This window comes from Lepidochelys kempii, chromosome 1 (assembly GCF_965140265.1).
Source record: "Lepidochelys kempii isolate rLepKem1 chromosome 1, rLepKem1.hap2, whole genome shotgun sequence".
Lineage (NCBI taxonomy): Eukaryota > Metazoa > Chordata > Testudines > Cheloniidae > Lepidochelys > Lepidochelys kempii.
In genome coordinates, this window is record NC_133256.1 from 273,744,464 (window position 1) to 273,766,120 (window position 21,657).

A 21,657-nucleotide genomic window follows, 5' to 3' on the forward strand; every position below is an offset into this window, starting at 1 on the left:
GTTCTTTAAAATTATAACTGAGAGAACATCAGTCCTTCCATTCTTTAGAGGAAGCTTGTGTGTAGTAACAGCCCAAAGACGATGCGTAAACCCTTCTGAAGTCAGTGGAGTTACTTGGTGTAACAGGATGGTCTTATCCCCTTAAGGGTCACTGGCTTGGGGCCAGCCAGTTCTGTATTTTAATCAGAGGCAGCTGAGGAAAAGACATGATCCCTATAAAGAGTAAGGTTCTCAGTAAGGTAGGGGGAGCAGGAGCAGCAAGGAGTCACTTCGGAGGGCAGGCAGTAAGAATCTGCTGCAGAGAAAGGGGCCTCCAGGGAGCAAGCCTTGGGAGACAGTGCTCATGTAAAAGCACTGTGCAGAGCCCAGGAATAGAGGCATGGAGCTTGCAGAAAGGGTGCCCAAGAAGGGGGCCTAATTTATGTTTAGTAGGAATGTTGTTGAAGGTGAGTGTGGAAGTGAGGAGCCTCAGAAGTGGCAGAAAATCCTCTGTTTATGATTTCTAGTTCCTTTAACGTTTTCAGGTTTGGACTCTGAGGACTTTATCTTTGGGCTTGAATGGCTTATATTTGTCTCAGTAAATGAACCTAAACAAGAGTGTTATTGAAATGAAGAATTTGTGAAGTCCTTGTTCAAGAGCCTGAAGAGGGGAAACTGAGGTACAGGACTGAAACACTGGGTCTTGTCACCAGGAGCACTGTGAGATGGGGCATTGCATAACACATGGATTTAGAACTGATGTATGCAAGTTCAGAGTCAGATCCCAGTTGAGTTTTTAAAAAAGTTAGAGGAAATCTGGCCATCTAGAATTTAAGTAAGTTAAGTCCATTTATTCATATCTGAATACTAGTAACATCTTTTGCTGTTTGTCCCCTACTACTATGACCTGCCACCATTCCTTCCGTGGAAGCTTTATCAAGGTTATTTCAATTTCTTTGTCTGATGTCACCAAAGTACATAAGTTTGCGCCTGTTGATTTCTGAGAGCAGAGTCCACTTCACTCCCATAATATTTCCAATATAAGTGTTCATCTTCCTTTCCCTCATCTTCTTAATCTTCACCACCACATCATCTCAGAGGCTTCAATATTCTTCTTGTCGGCATTAGTTTCCTGGGATTAACATCCATTATGTTTTAGACCAGTTAAACCTTTATACCTTTCGAGGTACGTTTGTATGCACTGTAATTTTTATCTGAAATCTACGTATTAATTAATCCAGGATTTCCCCAAGTGTTGGATGTTCTCTCTAAGGAAATGTGAAAGACTAACTAGGACAGACCTCTCAACTGTTTGCTGGAGACTCAGGTTTCATTAAATAAATAAAAGTAAGTTCTAGAGTTTATGATTGCGAAAAAAAATCTTGAAAATATGACCTAATTGTAACTGAAACAGCAATGTCTGCAGAGACTCTGAAACATTAGATCTCAGGTATTAACTGTCCCATTTATTTCAAAATGCCACACACCTGCATCAATAGGTGGGGGAACTTGATGGGACAAGTGGTGAAAGGGGGACAGTCCCAGCAGCAAGGGAGGGAGACAGAAAGGGATTTTTTTTCTCCCATGGACCAATTGGTAGAGGACCAGGGAGTTTTTTCCTTCCTCACAGCACCTTCAAGCCACAGTGGGATAAGTACTGGGTTAAGATTTTGGTGTTGGGCCTTGGGCTCATGTGATAGGGTGATACCTTGTGGCCTTTGTGGGCCTAGGTCCTCACCCTGCTGCACATGTTACCCGGGGTTATCTGAACCTATATTCATACCACCAGAGGAATAGGTACACGATACAACTACCAGCACAAGCAGCGCGCAGGAGTGCATCATCTCCAGTATCTTCCAACATCAATGCTGTTAGTAATCTGGAAAAGCATAACAAAGCTTTTCCCTTCCTATATAAACAATTGCACTTAGATTTGTCAGAATTCAAGTCATTTCCCACCAAGCTGGAGACTCATGCTTTTAACTGTGCTTCAAGCACTCACCTGGGATTCAGCAAATTTATCAGTTCTGAATTGCTTAGGGTGGGGGATAAGTGGGACCTGACTCTACCAATAAATTTTATTCAAACATCCTTCCTCCAAGTTTCACATAAACTGTGAACCTCCCCCACCCAGCAGTGTTCAAATGTGCCACTATCTGGGGGAGGGAGAGGTGCCCAGCCCCCTACAGGGAGACATCAGGGGATGCAGCTGAGGTCTTCCATTCATGCTCAGCCAGCTTTAATAAAAGCTCTAGCGGGGGCAATTCATCTGTCTTTTCCCTTGGTTTGTACCCCAGGAGAAGTCTCCAAATTTCCACCTGCCAGGGATTGGGAGTTATTTTGTAGGGCCTGTCTCCCTTGTCCTTCTCTTTCCCCCCTTTTCTTTGGCCTTCCCCCAGAGTTTTACCTGTGAGGGTTATTGGATGTACCTTATCAACTTTTTTCTTGAGGAGATAAATATCCGTCTGCACCCCCTTTTCAGGCCCTATCCCCTAAATCTTCTAACCTAGCTACTCCTGAGTCAGTACCCACCAATGTCATGCGAATCATGGGGAGAAACCCTTGGATGAAGGCCTATTTAAATGCAGCTGTCTTAACTCAGGTTACCTTCCATAGTCAACAAAGAGTATTTAACTGCTAGCTTCTTTCTAGCCACATAGCTTTCTGGTCTCTCCCTGTCCTGTTGCTTCTCTTGGTGATATATCACTACAAGGCTTTTTCCCGGGAAAAGGGCCTTTATCACCTCCCCCTGAAAGCTAATATGCCTTTGCGCATCATCATCTTCAGGAGGGGTCCCTACTTGGGTATTATAGAGGACTCTTGCAAAATCCTCGGGGATCATGCATTCCCTGATCAAAACTGCTACATCTGCAGTGATAAGACTGGGGATTCCAGCTATCCTTGTCAGCCACCTGTAGGCTGTGCTCCAGTTTAGTGGGTCAACCTGATCAGGAGAGAAGGGCCAGTTCTGTACCCTATCTTCTGTTTTCCTGGCAACCCCCACCCCCTCACCTCAGGTGTCCAGTCTTCCTCACCATGGTGTTTATTATGGGGACTATGGGCGGAGGCTTAGAATCATAGAATCATAGAATATCAGGGTTGGAAGGGACCCCAGAAGGTCATCTAGTCCAACCCCCTGCTCAAAGCAGGACCAATTCCCAGTTAAATCATCCCAGCCAGGGCTTTGTCAAGCCTGACCTTAAAAACCTCTAAGGAAGGAGATTCTACCACCTCCCTAGGTAACACATTCCAGTGTTTCGCCACCCTCGTAGTGAAAAAGTTTTTCCTAATATCCAATCTAAACCTCCCCCACTGCAACTTGAGACCATTACTCCTCGTTCTGTCATCTGCTACCATTGAGAACACTCTAGAGCCATCCTCTTTGGAACCCCCTTTCAGGTAGTTGAAAGCAGCTATCAAATCCCCCCTCATTCTTCTCTTCTGCATACTAAACAATCCCAGCTCCCTCAGCCTCTCCTCATAACTCATTTGTTCTAGACCCCTAATCATTTTTGTTGCCCTTCGCTGGACTCTCTCCAATTTATCCACATCCTTCTTGTAGTGTGGGGCCCAAAACTGGACACAGTACTCCAGATCAGGCCTCACCAATGTTGAATAGAGGGGAATGATCACGTCCCTCGATCTGCTTGCTATGCCCCTACTTATACATCCCAAAATGCCATTGGCCTTCTTGGCAACAAGGGCACACTGCTGACTCATATCCAGCTTCTCGTCCACTGTCACCCCTAGGTCCTTTTCCGCAGAACTGCTGCCTAGCCATTCGGCCCCTAGTCTGTAGCGGTGCATTGGATTCTTCCATCCTAAGTGCAGGACCCTGCACTTATCCTTATTGAACCTCATCAGATTTCTTTTGGCCCAATCCTCCAATTTGTCTAGGTCCTTCTGTATCCTATCCCTCCCCTCCAGCGTATCTACCACTCCTCCCAGTTTAGTATCATCCGCAAATTTGCTGAGAGTGCAATCTACACCATCCTCCAGATCATTTATGAAGATATTGAACAAAACAAAACAAAACAAAACTTCTTTCTCACTACATGCTGTCCTCACTTCTAGCTTATGGTGGCTAAGTGCAAAGTGCACAAGAAGCCTGCAGGTTATATGAAGTCCAGTTTTCTTGTAAGACACCCTCTGTCCCTCTCACAGGGAGAAGAGCTGAGTCCTGGGAGATAGGCTGAGGAGAGCCTACCCTACATTATAGTTTATATGGTAAGGAGCCCTGTAACCCCCGTTTGGGAACCAAGTAAATGCCTGGTATAGGAGAGTATGGGTGATGGGTGGTAGCACCCATCCACTGTGTTAAAATTTAATAGAAGTTAGCCTGCTGCTTAATTCCATGCATGTATCTGTCCTCATTTTGCTATGGGGCCACATCAAGGATGTCTCAGATGACAATGGTGATACTTTAAATATCAATATTAACTATTTTGTTGCTCAAGGCATGTGAGAAAAGAAGAGAAAGTATCATTTATGAAGATCTACACAATCTTTAGTGGCTGTTCATTTTAGGCCTTTAACAACCAATGGTTGCAGGGGGTGAGATGAATGGGGGCTCAGTTTTCAAATGTTGGGAAATGTTAAGTTTCCTCATCTAGAGGAATGGTTAATTTTTATTTGGAGAACTTAACTTCTGAACATTTACTATTGCTTGAAATGTTGACATTTACGCTAGATCTCTTACTGGTTTTAAAAAATGAAAACAGAATGTTAAGTACTTAACTGATATGTGAAATGGTAAGTAGCAGAAACGTGGTAAGGAGCACATCTCTTTAAACTGCTAAAATAGTTGTGGTTTTGTTTTTTAACTGGGAATTTTTTGCCAGAATGTTTTTTCTTTGAATAATATTGATTAGTTGAAACTAACACTTTTTGCAAAAAATGTATTGGTTTTGACAAATCTTTCAGTGAGAAGGTTTATTATGTCTAGTATGGAATTTCTGCTCAAAAGGATGGGCAAGAGAGACCCATCCCCAAGTAGTCACTAGTAATGGCACTCATGTGGGATGAGGAAGACCCACTTTCAAGTTCCTTGCACTATCTGATTTGGAGCAGGGACTTAAATCTGCATTTCCTACATTTCATGTGAATGCCCTCACTAACAGGCTGTAAAGTCATTATCTCTGACCCAGTTAGTATTTAATTATTCAGATAATTTACAACAGCTCCAAAAGGAGAGACCGTGAAAAAGAAAGACTGACTAGATAGCCTGGTGGTCAGGGCATTCCCATAGGATATGGGAGACCCAACCTCAAGTCCCTGCTTTGAATTGGGCACTAAACTAACAGCTGAAACCTCAAACTCTTGTGAAATGGAGTTTTGTTTTCTGGCTAGCCCATGTGTTTTGGTGTATGAATAGCTGAGCTGATTTCAGTGTGAGTTGGTGATGAACTTTTTAGTTCCTTTAAAATGAGGAACTAAAGTCAGTGAGCTACAATGGGACAGACAGTTATTGACATTTTTATCTGGATCTCTATTGCAGAAGCAACCACAGAAACAGGAAAATAATGTGCTTGCATTACGAATTTCAATCACTTGGCGACTCGGTAACTTTTGCTAACCAAGGAACTAAACACTTTTTATTTTGTCTTTGCTTGTCAGTAAAATAATTCATTTCTGAAATTTGCCAGTTGCTCCACCCTGCGTTGTGGTGATTTTGAAACATCAAAATACTAGCAGATTAACCATAACAAATTCAGTTTTCATGATAGATGTCAGTAATACCTCAGGCAGAAATAGTCTTTTCACTTGGAAATGACTGCTCTCACTGCTTCAGTTGCTCGCCAGTTTTATCTTCTAAAACACAAACTGGGGATAATGACAGATTCTCTTGTAGTTTTCACTTTCCGTATTATTTTTCTGTGATCTGTATGATGAATTGTTTCTTCTCCAGTACAGCTGAGGTAAACTGTGCTATGTCTGTATTCAGTTCATTTTGAAGTTTAGTCACCTGATTTTGAAACTGGCTGATAGAGCAATATCTGGTACATAAATGTTAGTGAACTTTTCTTTTCGAATAGATTTTTGTCTGCATTTTCAAGATTTCATCAGTTTGCAGCCAGGATGTGTTGCCAACATTGGAACGATTGTTGGGAGCTGGCATCCTGTTAGAAGGTGAGCTGGACTTCACTTGATTACCTCTGCAGGGATCGATGAGCTACTGAAAAGCTGAAAGACAAAGATCATCCTGATTTTAATAGTTTTCTGGCAGTCTGCTTTTATTTTTTCCAGATGTCTATATAAAATGTCACCTGATAAAAATGTGCTTAGAAAAAGCATTTTACTGAACATTTAGGAACACTCCTACTTTCCTTGAATAGGGCTGGCTAAAAGGGTAATTGTGTGTAATAAGATTGGGAAAAAAAATAGTTGAGCACATGCTATTTTTATGCATCCGTTCCTGTTAGTTCTAACAGCATCAGGTAGCCACTAGAGCTGTGTGGGACAAAAATTGCATTGTCAGTGATGCAAGATCATGCTTTACTATAGTCGCAGCAGTAATAGAGAGATTGCACAACTACTTTTATTAAAGCAGTTTGTAGTGGTTGGCATAAAAGTCATTATTGCCAAATGTTGTTACAGCATGATGTGAGATTACTAATGTATTGCCCGGTATTTAGACAGTGATATCAAGATGTACTAGCTTTTGGTAAATTGACTTTATATTGGTGATCACTACTTATTAAAAAGAAAAGGAGGACTTGTGGCACCTTAGAGACTAACCAATTTATTTGAGCATAAGCTTTTGTGAGCTACAGCTCACTTCATCGGCTCATGAAAGCTTATGCTCAAATAAATTGGTTAGTCTCTAAGGCGCCACAAGTACTAATTTTCTTTTTGCGGATACAGACTAACACGGCTGCTACTCTGAAACCTATATTAAACTTATTGTAGCTGCTGAACAAAGGGATTATTGTGTTTAGTGACTACAGATCATCTGCACTAAGCTTATTAAAAAATTCTGGACTGGCTAAGGACATGTACTTCATTCTCAAGCATTTCTAAGAAGATAAGTAACTTCTACCGTCTACCAACTGCCACAGCCAAAGTTCCTGTGTTTTATTTATTTTGCTAACTCTATTCCTGGCTCCTTATTAGCATCAGCATTGAGCAGAAAATGAAAGGATAAAGTGGTACAAGGCAGGCCATATCTTCCCATCAGATGAAGACTGCAAAAGGATATGACTTTTGGGGGACAAAAGTTTGTTTTTTTTTATTAATCACATGCCTGAAAAGCTGGAAAAGATAGCAAAAAAATCTGGTGACCGAAGGATATATAGAATGCAGGTATACATTATGGGCCTCTTGTGATGCCTCAGACAAACTTCAGATCAGGTAGTAGGGTCAGTAGTTTGAGACGTGCAAGGTTATAAGGCCAAAAGGGATCATTATGATCATTTAGTCTTTTTCCTCTTGCATACATGGGCCATAGAATTTCACCTGAATTCAGGCCGGCTCTAGGCACTAGCAAAACAAGCAGGTGCTTGGGGCGGCACATTCCTAGGGGCGGCATTCCGGCGCCAGCCATGCTGCCCCTAGAAATGTGCCCCCACCACCCCAGCTCGCCTCTGCTCCGCCTCCGCCCTCTCCCGTGGGCGCACCGCTGCCGCTCTGCTTCTCCCCTGCGCGGCAAGCCTGGGAGGGAGGGAGGAGAAGCCGAGCGGTGACGCACTGGCGGTGGTGGAGCAGAGGTGAGCTGGAGCGGGGAGCAGTTCCCCTACCCCTCCCTTACTTCCTGCGCTCCCCCCCAACCCTCGCTCACCTCCGCTCTGCCTGCTCCCCTGAACACGCTGCCTCTCCCTCGCCTAAAAGGGAGGGAGGAGAAGAGGAGTGGCAGTGTGTTCAGGGGAGCAGGCAGAGCAGAGGTGAGCTAGGGCTGGGGGTTGCGGGGCGGGGGGGCCGTAGGAAGCAATGGGGGGAGGGAAATGCGGCACGCCTGGGGGAGGAGGCGGGGCCGGGGATTTGGGGAAGAGGTTGGGAAGGGGCGGAGTTGGGGCAGTGCCGCGGGCGGGGGGGGGCACGAAAAAAGTGGGGGCAGCCAAAATTTTTTTTGCTTGGGGTGGCAAAAATCCTAGAGCCGGCCCTGCCTGAATTAAGCCCCTAGCTTCCCATAGTAGCACAGAAGAAAAAGCTTTTATTTAGCTATTTCCTCATACCAAAAGGGAAGGCTTTTTTCCATAGTGGATCTCTGAAAACTGGACAGAGTCATCAGAAAGTTCAAGTTCAGCACATTGATACTGGCTTCCATAATTTCTATCCTTTCTCTTGAGACTGATTGCATACAATTTAAGAGGCCTCAGTGTTGTAGCAGTGTCAGTCCCAGGATATTTGAGAGACAAGATGGGTGAGGTAATATACTCTTTGGACCAACTTCTGTTGGTGAGGGAGACAAGCCTTCAAGCTACACAGAGCTCTTCTTCAGTTCTGGGAAAAAAGAAAAGGAGTACTTGTGGCACCTTAGAGACTAACCAATTTATTTGAGCATGAGGTTCGTGAGCTACAGCTCACTTCATCGGATGCATACCGTGGAAACTGCAGCAGACTTTATATACACACAGAGATCATGAAACAATACCTCCTCCCACCCCACTGTCCTGCTGGTAATAGCTTATCTAAAGTGATCATCAGGTGGGCCATTTCCAGCACAAATCCAGGTTTTCTCACCCTCCACCCCCCCCCCCCCCCCACAAACTCACTCTCCTGCTGGTAATAGCCCATCCAAAGTGACAACTCTCTACACAATGTGCATGATAATCAAGGTGGGCCATTTCCTGCACAAATCCAGGTTCTCTCACCCCCTCACCCCCCTCCAAAAACACACACACACAAACTCACAGTGTCACAGCTAAATTCAATTTAGAACAGCTAGCACATGTGCTAAGGGGCTATGGAAAGTGAGGTGGTTCTTTCTGAAGAATATGAGGTACTGTATGTGTTTTCAGACAGACTTCAGAGAATCTGTGGAACCACTTACAGCACCTCACATAGTACAGAAGGGACCACCTCACCTTGAATGGCTCCTAAGCACATGTGCTAACTAATTAAGCTAAGCTATCTGTCCAACCTTGTACTTAACTGTGACACTCTGAGTACATTTCCCAGACCTGAGGAAGAACTCTCTGTAGCTCGAAAGCTGGTTTCTCCCACCAACAGAAATTGAGCCAAAAAAGATATGACCTCACTTCATAGAATATCAGAGTTGGAAGGGACCTCAGGAGGTCATCTAGTCCAACCCCCTGCTCAAAGCAGGACCAGTCCCCAGTGTTTGCCCCAGATCCCTAAATGGCCCCCTCAAGGATTGAACTCACAACCCTGGGTTTAGCAGGCCAATGCTCAAACCACTGAGCTATCCCTCCCCACTTACCTTGCCTCTTAAATTGAAATATGCCTACTACATCTGTATTGACATTTAGCTAGTTTCCAGATGATGATAATTGCATCTCCACGCAAAAAAGCAGTTGTCTGTGTCCTTTGGCCTTTTTGCCACACCAGGTGTATTTACCAAATGGCTGGCATGACTGGCATTCATTACAGACATCAGTGTACACATATCTTCTCACAGCTGGATGGTTGGCTAATTGAGGCTCATTCTCAGCAAACTTCGGAAGAGTCACTTGACATGACATGCAAACTATTTCAGTCCTTATGTCTATATGTCTACACTATGAAATTAAGTCAATTTTATAGCAGGCGATTTTTAGAATTCAATTTTATACAGTTGATTGCGTATGTCCACACTAAGCACATTAAGTCAGCGGAGTGCATCCTCACTACCGTGGCTAGCATCGATTTATGGAGCGGTGCACTGTGGGTAGCTATCCCACAGTTCCCACGGTCTCCACTGCTCACTGGAATTCTGGGTTAAGCTCCCAGTGCCTGATGGGGAAAACATTTGTCGCAGGTGGTTTTGGATACATGTCATCAGTCTCCCCGCTCCCCCTCCGTGAAAGCAAGGGCAGACAATCGTTTGCGCCTTTTATTCCTGGGTTACCCATGCAGACACCATACCACGGCAAGCATGGAGCCCACTCAGCTCACCATCACCACTGCTGTTGTGGGCAAGTCTACTGTGGGAGCTGCTGTGATCCAAGTAGCCAGTGCAATCATTTACGTTCTGTTATCAAGGGTAGTGACTTGGAAATGTGCAGGCCTTCTTAGATTTTAGGAGCATCATATTCCTGTCCTTTGTTGCTGGTGAAGAAGTCTTGCAGCCGTACAGTCTGGTCGGCGCTGTAACACCCCATAGCACTTCTGTGGTTGACACATGTAACATCCCCAGGGCTTTTGCTGTTTTGCCTTGGCTGAGGTACCTTGCCCTACCAGGGCCTTCAAGCATTTGACACAGAAGCACCTGCAGCAGCTGGCATTGCTACACAGCAGCAGCTCCTGGGTTCCTTTGCAGCAGATGGTGCAGTAGGACTGCTAGCTGTCCTCATCCATCGTGTACAGCTCCACCACTTCCGCTGCAACTCTGCTGTCCTGCAACTTTGCTCTCTTGCTCCCCAGCGACGTGCTCAGGTGATCCATTCTGGTCCTCCTGGGTGCCTTCACAGCAGATGGTGCAGTAGGACTGCTAGCCATCCTTGTTCATGGTGTATGTCTCCACCGCTTCCGCTGCAACTCTGCTCTCCTGCTCTCCTGCAACTTTGCAGCAGATGGTGCAGTAGGACCTGTAGTCGTCCTCATTAGACATGTAGCTTGGCCGGGGGTTCTGGGAACGTCTTCCCTGCCTGGATCCTAGCAACCTCTAGGGCACGCTGGAACTCTGCTCTCCTGCGAGCTGGACGTTTCTGCCTCAGGCTGCTTGACCAGCCGGCAGCACTGCCCGGTCGCACCTATCCCAGCCTACCCCTTTCTCCCATGGTTCATGAAGCCTGGACAGTCATAAGGAGCAAGTTCAACTATAGACTGAGCAAGTGCAGAATGGTGGTTTAATGTGCCTTTGGACATTTAAAAGCTCACTGGTGCTGCTGGTCAGACCTCAGTGCAACCAACATTCCCATTCCTTGCTGTGTGCTCCATAATATCTGTGAGAGTAAGAGGGAGATGTTTATGGCAGGGTGGGAGGCAAATCGCCTGGTGTCCGATTTTGAGCAGCCAGACACCAGGGTGATTAGAAGAGCACAGCAAGGCGTGCTGAGCATCAGAGAGGCTTTGAAAACCAGTTTCACGACTGGCCAGGCTTCGGTGTGACAGTTGTGTGTGTTTCTCCTTGATGCAAACCCGCCCCCTTTGTTGATTTTAATTCCCTGCAAGCCAACTACCCTCTCCCTTCAAAATAAAGTAACTATTGTTTTGAAACCATGCATTCTTTCTTTATTAATTAAAAAAAAATGAGATAACGGACAAGGTAGCCCGGGTGGGGTGGGGGAGGAGGAAAGGACAAGGCCACATGGCTTATTGTAGCCACACTAAAAATCACACTGTTTGAATGACAGCCTTCTGTTGCTTGGGCCATCCTCTGGAGTGGAGTGGCTGGGTGCCCGGAGCCTCCCCTCCCGTGTTCATGGGCATCTGGGTGAGGAGGCTATGGAACATGGGGAGGAGGGTAAGTGGTTATATAGTGGATGCAGCTGGGGTCTGTGCTCTTGTTGGCTTTCCTGCAGCTCCGACAGATGCTTCATTATGTCTATTTGCTCCCCCAACAGATGCATCATCAGGTCCGTTTGCCCCCTCATTAGCCTCAGCATCGCGTCCTGCCTCCGCTCTTCATGCTCACTTAATTCTTTCCTGGCCTCTGCCACTGAATGCCTCCATTCATTAAGCTGTGCCCTATCAGTGCGGGAGGACTGCATGAGCTTGGAAAACATGTCATCGCAAATGCAGTTTTTTCACCTTCTAATCTGTGATAACCTCAAGGACGGAGATGATAGGGGAGCGTAGAAATATTCTATGCTCTATGATTCTGGAGGGACTCCATGGTCACCTGTGCTGCTGAGTTCGCCATGCTGGCCAAACAGGAAATGAAATTCAAAAGTTCCCGGGCTTTTCCTGTGTACCTGGCTAGTGCATTGGAGTTCAAAGTGCTGTCCAGAGCGGTCACAATGGAGCACTCTGGGATAGCTCCCGGAGGCCAATACCATCGGTTTGTGTCCGCACTACCCCAAATTTGACCCTGAAAGGTTCATTTTAGCGTTACTCCCCTCATAGGGGAGGAGAACAGAAGTCAATTTTAAGAGCCCTTTAGGTCATTGGAACAGGGTTGGTTGTGTGCACACAGTCATTTTTAAATCAACCTAACGCGGCTAAATTCAACCTAAGCCCATAGTGTAGACCAGGGCTAAGGTAAATTCACTCGTTCCTCCTTGGAATAACCACTAGAAAGGAGATTGAAAGGAGATTATTCTGATTCTGTTCTAGTTAAGGGAAATCTAGCAGCTTGTTTCTTTCTAGTAATTTTTAATTATTATCTTTACCCTCCCCAAAAAAAGATTATTTTAACTGAAAGCAGAGATTCTACTTAGGCCCAAAGTCCAATTCCCTTAACAAAGGACACATATTACCTCCCACAATACCCTCCAGCTCATCAGTGCCAGATTTAATCTGGGTTTATATATGATGAGTGTTTTATGCAGCCCTACTCTGAAATTAATCTTTAATAGTTAATGATAAATTGAAAATAACAGTCATGGAATGTAATGATTCACTTGCATTAATATAAGATTAATCATAATGATTTAATATTATCACACTGAATACTTAATCGGCTAATAAAGGTTTGTCAAGGATTCTAAAAGACTACTGATCCTACAACAAATTACTAGAACATATGTATTTATGCCCCTGTCACCATTAATCTGTCCCACAGACTATTCTGTAGTATAGTTTTCCTTGTGAAAATTTAACTGTGAACAATGAGATTGTGAATAATCCCATGGGTTACACTTTAAGATATTTTTCTGATCCTGTTCCGTGAAAAGTTTTACAACCACTTTCACTATAACACAAATTATTTTTACTTAATTTGTTATTCATTGTAATTTAAATCATGATTTATTCTTCAAGTATTCATTTGGATGTAACCAGTAATTCTGTAAGAAGTGAATTTTAAGTTAGCATTAATCATTTTCCATTTATTATTTTACTAATAGTTATGTTATCAGTATTGAAGTGTAATGTTGAAAGTGCTATCAGCAGAAAAGCATATTATAAGTGCTATGAGTTATCTTTTTTCATTATATAATTCATTTGGCTTTCTGGAAATCATACTACTGTATATATAGGAAATTCTTTGTGGCTGCACAAAGTTTTAAAAGGGAAACATGGCCTATGTCATTTTTATAGCATTTAGTTATGAAATGTCACAAATTACTTGTATATAACGGAGACTAAAACACCTATTTTAATTTACTCAGTGCCACAAAACATTTCCACACAAGCCCTCTGATCAACACATGTAAGAATAGGAGTACTTGTGGCACCTTAGAGACTAACAAATTTATTTGAGCAAAACTTGTGCGAGCTACAGCTCACTTCATCGGATTCATACAGTGGAAAATACAGTGGGGAGATTTTATATACACAGAAAACATGAAACAATGAGTGTTACCATACACACTGTAACAAGAGTGATCAGGTAAGGTGAGCTATTACCAGCAGGAGAGCGGGGGGCTGGGGGGAGGTGAACCTTTTGTAGCGATAATTAAGGTGGGCCATTTCCAGCAGTTGACAAGAACGTGTGAGCAATGGGGCGGGGGGGGGGAATAAACATGGGGAAGTAGTTTTACTTTGTGTAATGACACATCTACTCCCAATCTTTATTCAAGCCTAAGTTAATTGTGTCCAGTTTGCAAATTAATTCCAATTCAGCAGTCTCTCATTGGAGTCTGTTTTTGAAGTTTTTTGGTTGAAGAATTGCCACTTTTAGGTCTGTAATAGAGTGACCAAAGAGATTGAAGTGTTCTCCGACTGGTTTTTGGATTAATTCTTGACGTCTAATTTGTGTCCATTTATTCTTTTACATAGAGACTGTCCAGTTTGGTCAGTGTACATGGCAGAGGGGCATTGCTGGCACATGATGGCATATATCACATTGGTAGATGTGCATGTGAAGGAGCCTCTGATAGTGTGGCTGATGTGATTAGACCCTATGATGGTGTCCCCTGAATAGATATATTCAGGGGACACCGTTGCCAACTGTGTCCACTGTTCCTCACACGTTCTTGTCAACTGCTGGAAATGGCCCACCTTGATTATCACTACAAAAGGTCCCGTCCACACCCGCTCTCCTGCTGGTAATAGCTCACCTTACTTGATCACTCTCCTTACAGTGTGTATGGTAACACCCATTGTTTCATGTTCTCTGTGTATATAAAATCTCCCCACTGTATTTTCCACTGTATGCATTCAATGAAGTGAGCTGTAGCTCACGAAAGCTTATGCTTAAATAAATTTGTTAGTCTCTAAGGTGCCACAAGTACTCCTTTTCTTTTTGCGGATACAGACTAACACGGCTGCTACTCTGAAACATGTAAGAATGTTTCTGAAGTATCAGGTAAGCTGTACTGGTTCCAAATTAGTTATTAGTGATAGGACTCAAATGATTATTTCCCTCTCATGCTTTGAGCACGCAAAGTGTTTTCTTTTGCTGAATGTACTCTAAGTACAAGTGAATTTAGTACTAATTAATGTGAGGTACTGAGTTGATAGCATGGGAGACACAAGGTGTCTGATTTTTCTCTCACACCAGCATAAGTTGTGAGTAACTTCACTGAAGTTAAGAGGAGAATCAGGCCAAAGGTCTGTAGTTAGTCTCAGAAAACTCTGTGCAGCAGGGCAAGCTTTTATCTGGTTCCCTGACAATGTGTCTTACCACCGTCTGAAGAGGGATCCATTCTATACATATGAATGAGTAGTACAGTCTGCCTGCACATTCAGGCCTTCCTACTACAATGGCGAACAAGGGTGACAGTTGGTGATGGATTTGTGATGTGGACAATGGTTCAGTAATAAACAAAAGTAATATTTTCAAAAGTGGCTAAATCACTTAAACTCAATGGGACTTACGCTTCTTAGTGATTTAGATGCTTTTGAAAATAGGACTTTGCCTAAGTGACTTCAGAAACTCTTCAGAAAATGTTACCACTAAGTACAGCATCCCAACTCATTTCAGATAGTTAGAAATTTCTAAATCTACAGGACTTAAGCTTTCCCCAGCCAGCCAAAGCAAGGGCTTATGCCATGTTATGATTCCTAGTCTGTGAACAGCCTCTATTTCCACTCAGATATCACTTTTTGTAGATAAACAAGTTAACCCTTTTCTGACTTCCAAAGTAATTGGGTGTATACAGCTCCACACACACCTCTTTTCTATGACAAATATACACTCAGCGGAAGCCTCCCTGTAAGAACTTGAAGGATTGGGACCTGGGACCATGGGGGATCTGTTCTACAGCTGCTGCCGCCACCTCAGCACTGGAGGGTTAGGATGTGCTCTTGTGGGTGGACCCTGGGGTCTGGGTTTGGTAGGAAGTACCACTCAGCAGGACCCGAGTGGCAGCCCCTCACAGCCCACTGATTGGCTTGAACCAAGAAGCCATGATGACAAGCTCTCTGAGCAAAAACATGGACTGACTGCCTGTCTCTCCTCCTAATCCTGCTTGCAATAGACCTTAGATTCTGGCTTTCAACTCTGGTTTGTCCTTGTCTGTGCTCTTCGACTGCTGTCTGTAACCAGGGTCCTGATCTCCTGGTAACCGGAAACTGCCTGCTTCCTGATGCCTGACCCTCAGTCTGTCCTCTGGCCTATCTTGGATTCCCACCTCCAAGTACCTGATTTGGGCTGACTCCTGCTCTGACCACTATGTCTGACCACCTTCATCCTGGTCATGGCACTCCCTACCCCAAAATATAAAATCTGCATCAGTGTGGCCTTTGCCCACTCTATGTACCTGGAAGAAAAATAGCTGCAGATATCAATAACATCAGGTTACAAAGAATATCCTTAAATTGGGTAAACGCTCAGCTACACATATGACCAGGACCAGGATTGGTTCGTTCTTCCACTTGAGATTAGTAGGTGGTGGTTGTGGTGGAGAAATTTGCAACAAAGTACTTGTTACTTTCTTCAAGCCTCTCACACACCTGTTTTTTGGTGATTAAGACCAGAAACTCCAGCAAATCCTGTGCTCTAGACACTAGGAATATAATCTGACTATTCCCAATGACATAATTTAGTTCCTGCTTTTCCAAATACCCCTGTAGTATTACGTGTCCAGCTCTATATAAGGAGGTGAGGACCACCATTAGATTATTAAAAAAAAAACCAACAACACTTGTTGCAGGGATTTTTATTGTATACATAATAAAGTTTTTTCCATAGGATATCGTGACAATTTTGGTAAAGTTCATACAAAGGGCATCAAACTCATTGACAGCTGAATCGACTAGGTTGGAGTTTCAATACCAAAACTCTTTGCGATGACATTCTCCTTTCCTCTCCCACTCTCTGAAAAGCAAACTCCAAAAACCTTTTTTAACATTGAAAACCTCCAACTTTTCAAGCATTTTTCTGAGGAGCACATTTAATTACTTAAAGAGTTCTCTGACAGAAGATAATGATAAATTCTGTGTAGGCTTATTTAATTCAGGGCTGAGGATGTGAGAAGAAAATGTCAGTTATAATGGAAAGCTAATCACATATGTAACTATGCTGAAAGACCAGTCTTCACTGGTGAGATTTTCAAAAACTTCCAAGTGAGGCGTATGGGTGCCTAACTTCCATTGAGTTTCACTGGGACCTGTGATATTCTAGCTGCTGAACTGCAAACAGGGAGAAAAGCTGTTTTTCTTCTTCTCTTTGTGTATTTCTGTTAAGAAGAAACAAGTTATGATTTTCACTTACAAACCTGAGAGCTCCCACCTAAAATTACCATTTTTCCCTTTGCAAGAATATTTGATACCACTTAAGACTATCAAACAAGGGACTTTCTCCCCTGAAAACTCTCTAAAATTAAAATGTTTAAACAAAGATTCGAGTTTTAAATTTTCGTAATATTTGTTGTACACCAAGCAAATTCTTCATTAAACAAAAAATGAAGTGAAGTTACCTGGCAACCAAACTCAAATTATTATTATGTTGTGGTAGTGCAAAAAAGTGACATTACTCTGAAGTTACAATATCCCTTATATTGTAAGCTCCTTGGGGCAGGAATTCTTGTTTTTCCCTCCCCCAGGACCCAGGACAATGGGGTCCTGGTCCATGACTAGGGCTCTTAGGTGCTATGGTAGTACAAATAATTATTATTAATAATAATGCTGGATGTTGAATTCTGAATCAGAACTAACTATAACCCGTTATCCAAATATGCCCACTATATATTGTACATGTGGCCATAGAACATGGTCTGTAAATCTTTAGAATGCTGCAGGGCCAATGGTGCAGCATGTTCTTTATCTCTGTTGTGACAGTTGCTGTTAGTACATGCCTGACCTAAATTGTTTCTCCAGGTGCTGTCTGTGTGATGGGTTTTCCCAGAGTTGGTAGAAAACATGTCTGAAATTGTCACATCAGATCCCAACCCTGTTGCCACAATACCTCAGCATATCCCAGGTCTGTGTATATTGGTGTGATAGTGCTTATGTCGGGCCTCATCTTGCAAATACTTGTGCACATAGCAACTTCACTCTGTGAACGGATCTGTTGAAGTAAAAGGGCAAGACCATAAGGGCCAGTTTACACAATGCAACCAACTGATTCAATACAAGCAAAATTACAGATGTTTCCTGGATCAGGCCCTTAATAAGTAATTCAGTATTAGAATATTATGGGTACTCAATACTTATCATACCATCCTCTTCTGAATGCCAGCCTTTACTGTCTGGGAGCCTTTTACATACCTGTCCGTGTGCACAGAATAATCCAGAAGGTATATATTTCTTAGCCACTCTCTTCCTACAGAACCTCTTATCTAACTGCCAGGCTTAGCTTTTAAATGTTACCGTGTGTGTCATTTACCAAAAGAGATTTAGATATCTAAATCTTTAGCTATTTTTATAACATCTTTGACAAAACCATGTTTACTCATAGTGGGCCCAAATAAAAGAGACTTTGAGAAACTTCTTCTCCCAGAAACTTGAAGGGATACCACTCAGAGCCTTTCAGGATCCAGGTGGCAATGACATCACAACTGATAAATTCATTTTGAGACTAGTTTATAGCATTCTAACCTGAGTTAGTCTCATCAGCACATTGGACTAAACTGAAAAAGGACTAGTTGACTTTTTTCTGCATTCACCTCATGCCTCCTTATTATGGTCTACAGTGAAACTAGGAGTCTTGTTGCCATAAATCAGCTGCATGATTGTTGAACCAGTAAATTGAGAAGTTGACTTCAGCCCACAGTCACAGTTACATCTCTCTTTTGGTGTGTGTGCTGCTTCTCAGCAAAAGGATTGTCATGGTGCAACGGCAATAGATGTGTATCACTTTTTCACAGCTGCTAATTGCTGTATCTCAAGCTACCAAATTGATAGATATTACTCTGAATACTGCATAGTGCCAGCTCATTAGCACAGGGGGAAAAGGATAGCTTTATCTTTGTTAAAACATTTTAACTTATTACAAATATTTAATAATTAATAACAATTGACTTATCAGGAAGTACTGTTGAGACCAGTACTTGATATACTGTATGATGTTACGCATTGTGGTTTGGTAGTAGTGTATTAATTTGTCATTTCATCATCTGAGTATTTTTAAATAATTTAAAGTATGAATCTATGTCCTAATTTATCTTTAACTAATAAAAGTGTTCTTAATGATTCTCAAACTATTTGCCACCTTGACTTAACGTTTTAAGTCTGCTACATCTATCTTCTACTTGAAGCAGCTACTACCATGCTGTTTTTACAGTGATTTTACACTGAATTTTGCAGGGTTTTTTTTTTTTTTTTAACAATATCTATATTTCATGTGGTGGTGTTTGTAGGTTTTGGACTACTCATATTATACTGTTCTCAATTCTTTTTATATAGTGCTCAAGAACATCAGATGGACACTTTATAAACAGAAATAAATTAGAGTTCCCTTTATGCTGTGAAAACCCCTATGGAATGTTTATGCTTGAAGAGAAGAAGAATGAGAGTCTGGACAATCTGTTGCTCATTCAGACAAAATCAGTTTAATCATAACTATAACGAAGGAACTAAACAAACAAATTCTTAAGTTCTCTTCGCAGGAAATGTTCCTACTTCTGTCCCTGCCAAATATTCTGAGTATTTTGTAGCACTGTATTCAGTGCCTACAGTTTAGTACAGAGTGCAGTGTGTAAAGACTTTTGGGAGTACATTTTCTTCTGTGTTGTTGTTTTTTTTTTACATCTGTCACCAAATACAATCTAGTGTGTTCCCAAAATAGACTGTTTGTGCTTCAGGAACACTTTTCTGAGCATCAGGGATAAAGCTTCTCTGGTAGGGATGATTTAGCAGTACCTACAGAAGGGATAAACTCCATCAGAGGATGGGTAAATCACCCCAACCTTCAGTTTGGTGGTGGTAGAATTTGTAGTTCTGGAGTATAAAAATGCACGAAGTAGTTAAAAATAATGGTTCTTATAGTGTTTGGAGCACACTTCTAGCAGCATCTCAATGTACATTCCAGTATTGTTTTATTCAAGTTTCTTTTCATAAACGACCCTTTAGATTTCCCATGACAAAAGGAAATCAGAAATCTGCAGGTTCTGTTTAGACACTAACAATGTCATTAATGTAGGATGGTAGAGTTTAGAACCAATCTAAACTACAAAATAGTGGCAATTGAAAGATCATCATTACTTTTACAGAACTAACAAATGCCTATATAAGTTGTGTTCCTCTGTTGGATGTTTAGCATTATCTTAATTATTGCTGGTAATAAGGGCTATTCATACCCTAATCAAACTTCAATAATTTTAAAGTATTTTGTCAGTAATATGGATTTTATATACTACCCTTTTAGTGCTATGTTCAGGAAAAGAGGTAAAATAAGGATGTATGTATGTGTATAAAATAGCTATGATTGCATAAAGGCAATGTATATATAATGTACATAAATATTTGCTGATCATTTTTGAGACAAAAACTTTACCCCATTATTGTCAATTTCTCTCTCCAACCAATCAAATAGTAGTTTTTGGAAATAAATGTAATTAGGCTTTGAAGGATTAGATTTTTATTGGTAAATATCAGTAAAGTCGATTTCACTGTACACTCACAACTTGATTGTAGAAAAAAAATGCCATTGATGAATAACAGAAATTTATGACAGGCAAAGTAAGAAGATGCTGCTTGAGAATTTATTAGAGTTTGATTTAAAGACATTTACTTTGTATATTTTGATATATGATAATGACAATTTGTGTATTAAAGGACACAAAACTTTAACTTTTTGAAATCAATGTCTATTGTCATTGAATAATTTTCTGACCTGCTCTGTTGTCTAAGCCCCCAATAATTGCCCACAACTGTGAAAACTGAAATTGATAAAAAAGCATAAACCCCATAATTTTGCGCAACTTCAAAAATTTAAATAGATACAAATAGAAAAATATTTTAAAAATAAACATTATCTGTTGAAATGATAAAAAAAAAGAATTCTTCCAAGTCTAAGTATAATTTAAATCGTTATAGTAATATTGTATATACTCAGATTAGTGTTCTTTTTCCTTTAATTTCCCACTTTAAAAGTCTATCTTATGTTTAAACTATATGAGTTTGGGTTGTTATTTTATTTTTATAATACCTAAAAATGTGCTAGATGTTTGTCAGACGTATAATAAGATAGATACCTGTCCCCAAAGAATTATACTTAAAACAGACAACATATCATGTAGAATCTAGATTACAGACAAAAGAATCATAGAATCATAGAATATCAGGGTTGGAAGGGACCCCAGAAGGTCATCTAGTCCAACCCCCTGCTCAAAGCAGGACCAATTCCCAGTTAAATCATCCCAGCCAGGGCTTTGTCAAGCCTGACCTTAAAAACCTCTAAGGAAGGAGATTCTACCACCTCCCTAGGTAACGCATTCCAGTGTTTCACCACCCTCTTAGTGAAAAAGTTTTTCCTAATATCCAATCTAAACCTCCCCCACTGCAACTTGAGACCATTACTCCTCGTTCTGTCATCTGCTACCATTGAGAACAGTCTAGAGCCATCCTCTTTGGAACCCCCTTTCAGGTAGTTGAAAGCAACTATCAAATCCCCCCTCATTCTTCTCTTCTGCAGGCTAAACAATCCCAGCTCCCTCAGCCTCTCCTCATAACTCATGTGTTCCAGTCCCCTAATCATTTTTGTTGCCCTTCGCTGGACTCTCTCCAATTTATCCACATCCTTTTTGTAGTGTGGGGCCCAAAACTGGACACAGTACTCCAGATGAGGCCTCACCAATGTCGAATAGAGGGGAACGATCACGTCCCTCGATCTGCTCGCTATGCCCCTACTTATACATCCCAAACTGCCATTGGCCTTCTTGGCAACAAGGGCACACTGCTGACTCATATCCAGCTTCTCGTCCACTGTCACCCCTAGGTCCTTTTCCGCAGAACTGCTGCCTAGCCATTCGGCCCCTAGTCTGCAGCTGTGCATTGGGTTCTTCCGTCCTAAGTGCAGGACCCTGCACTTATCCTTATTGAACCTCATCAGATTTCTTTTGGCCCAATCCTCCAATTTGTCTAGGTCTTTCT

General features: G+C 42.1%; 1 protein-coding gene across 8 annotated transcripts in view; it reads left to right on the plus strand.

Moving 5' to 3' along the window:
• The window catches only part of MGAT4C (MGAT4 family member C), a 678,608-nt gene that overhangs the window by 327,293 nt on the left and 329,658 nt on the right, over positions 1-21,657 (plus strand). The window contains exon 1 of one of the 8 annotated variants that reach the window (XM_073331147.1): positions 6,036-6,108. The exons of the other annotated variants lie outside the window; for them this stretch is intronic. The gene's annotated coding sequence lies outside the window, so the exon portion shown is untranslated. Of the gene's footprint in view, positions 1-6,035; positions 6,109-21,657 lie in introns of those variants that run through there. 8 annotated transcript variants of the gene reach the window in all.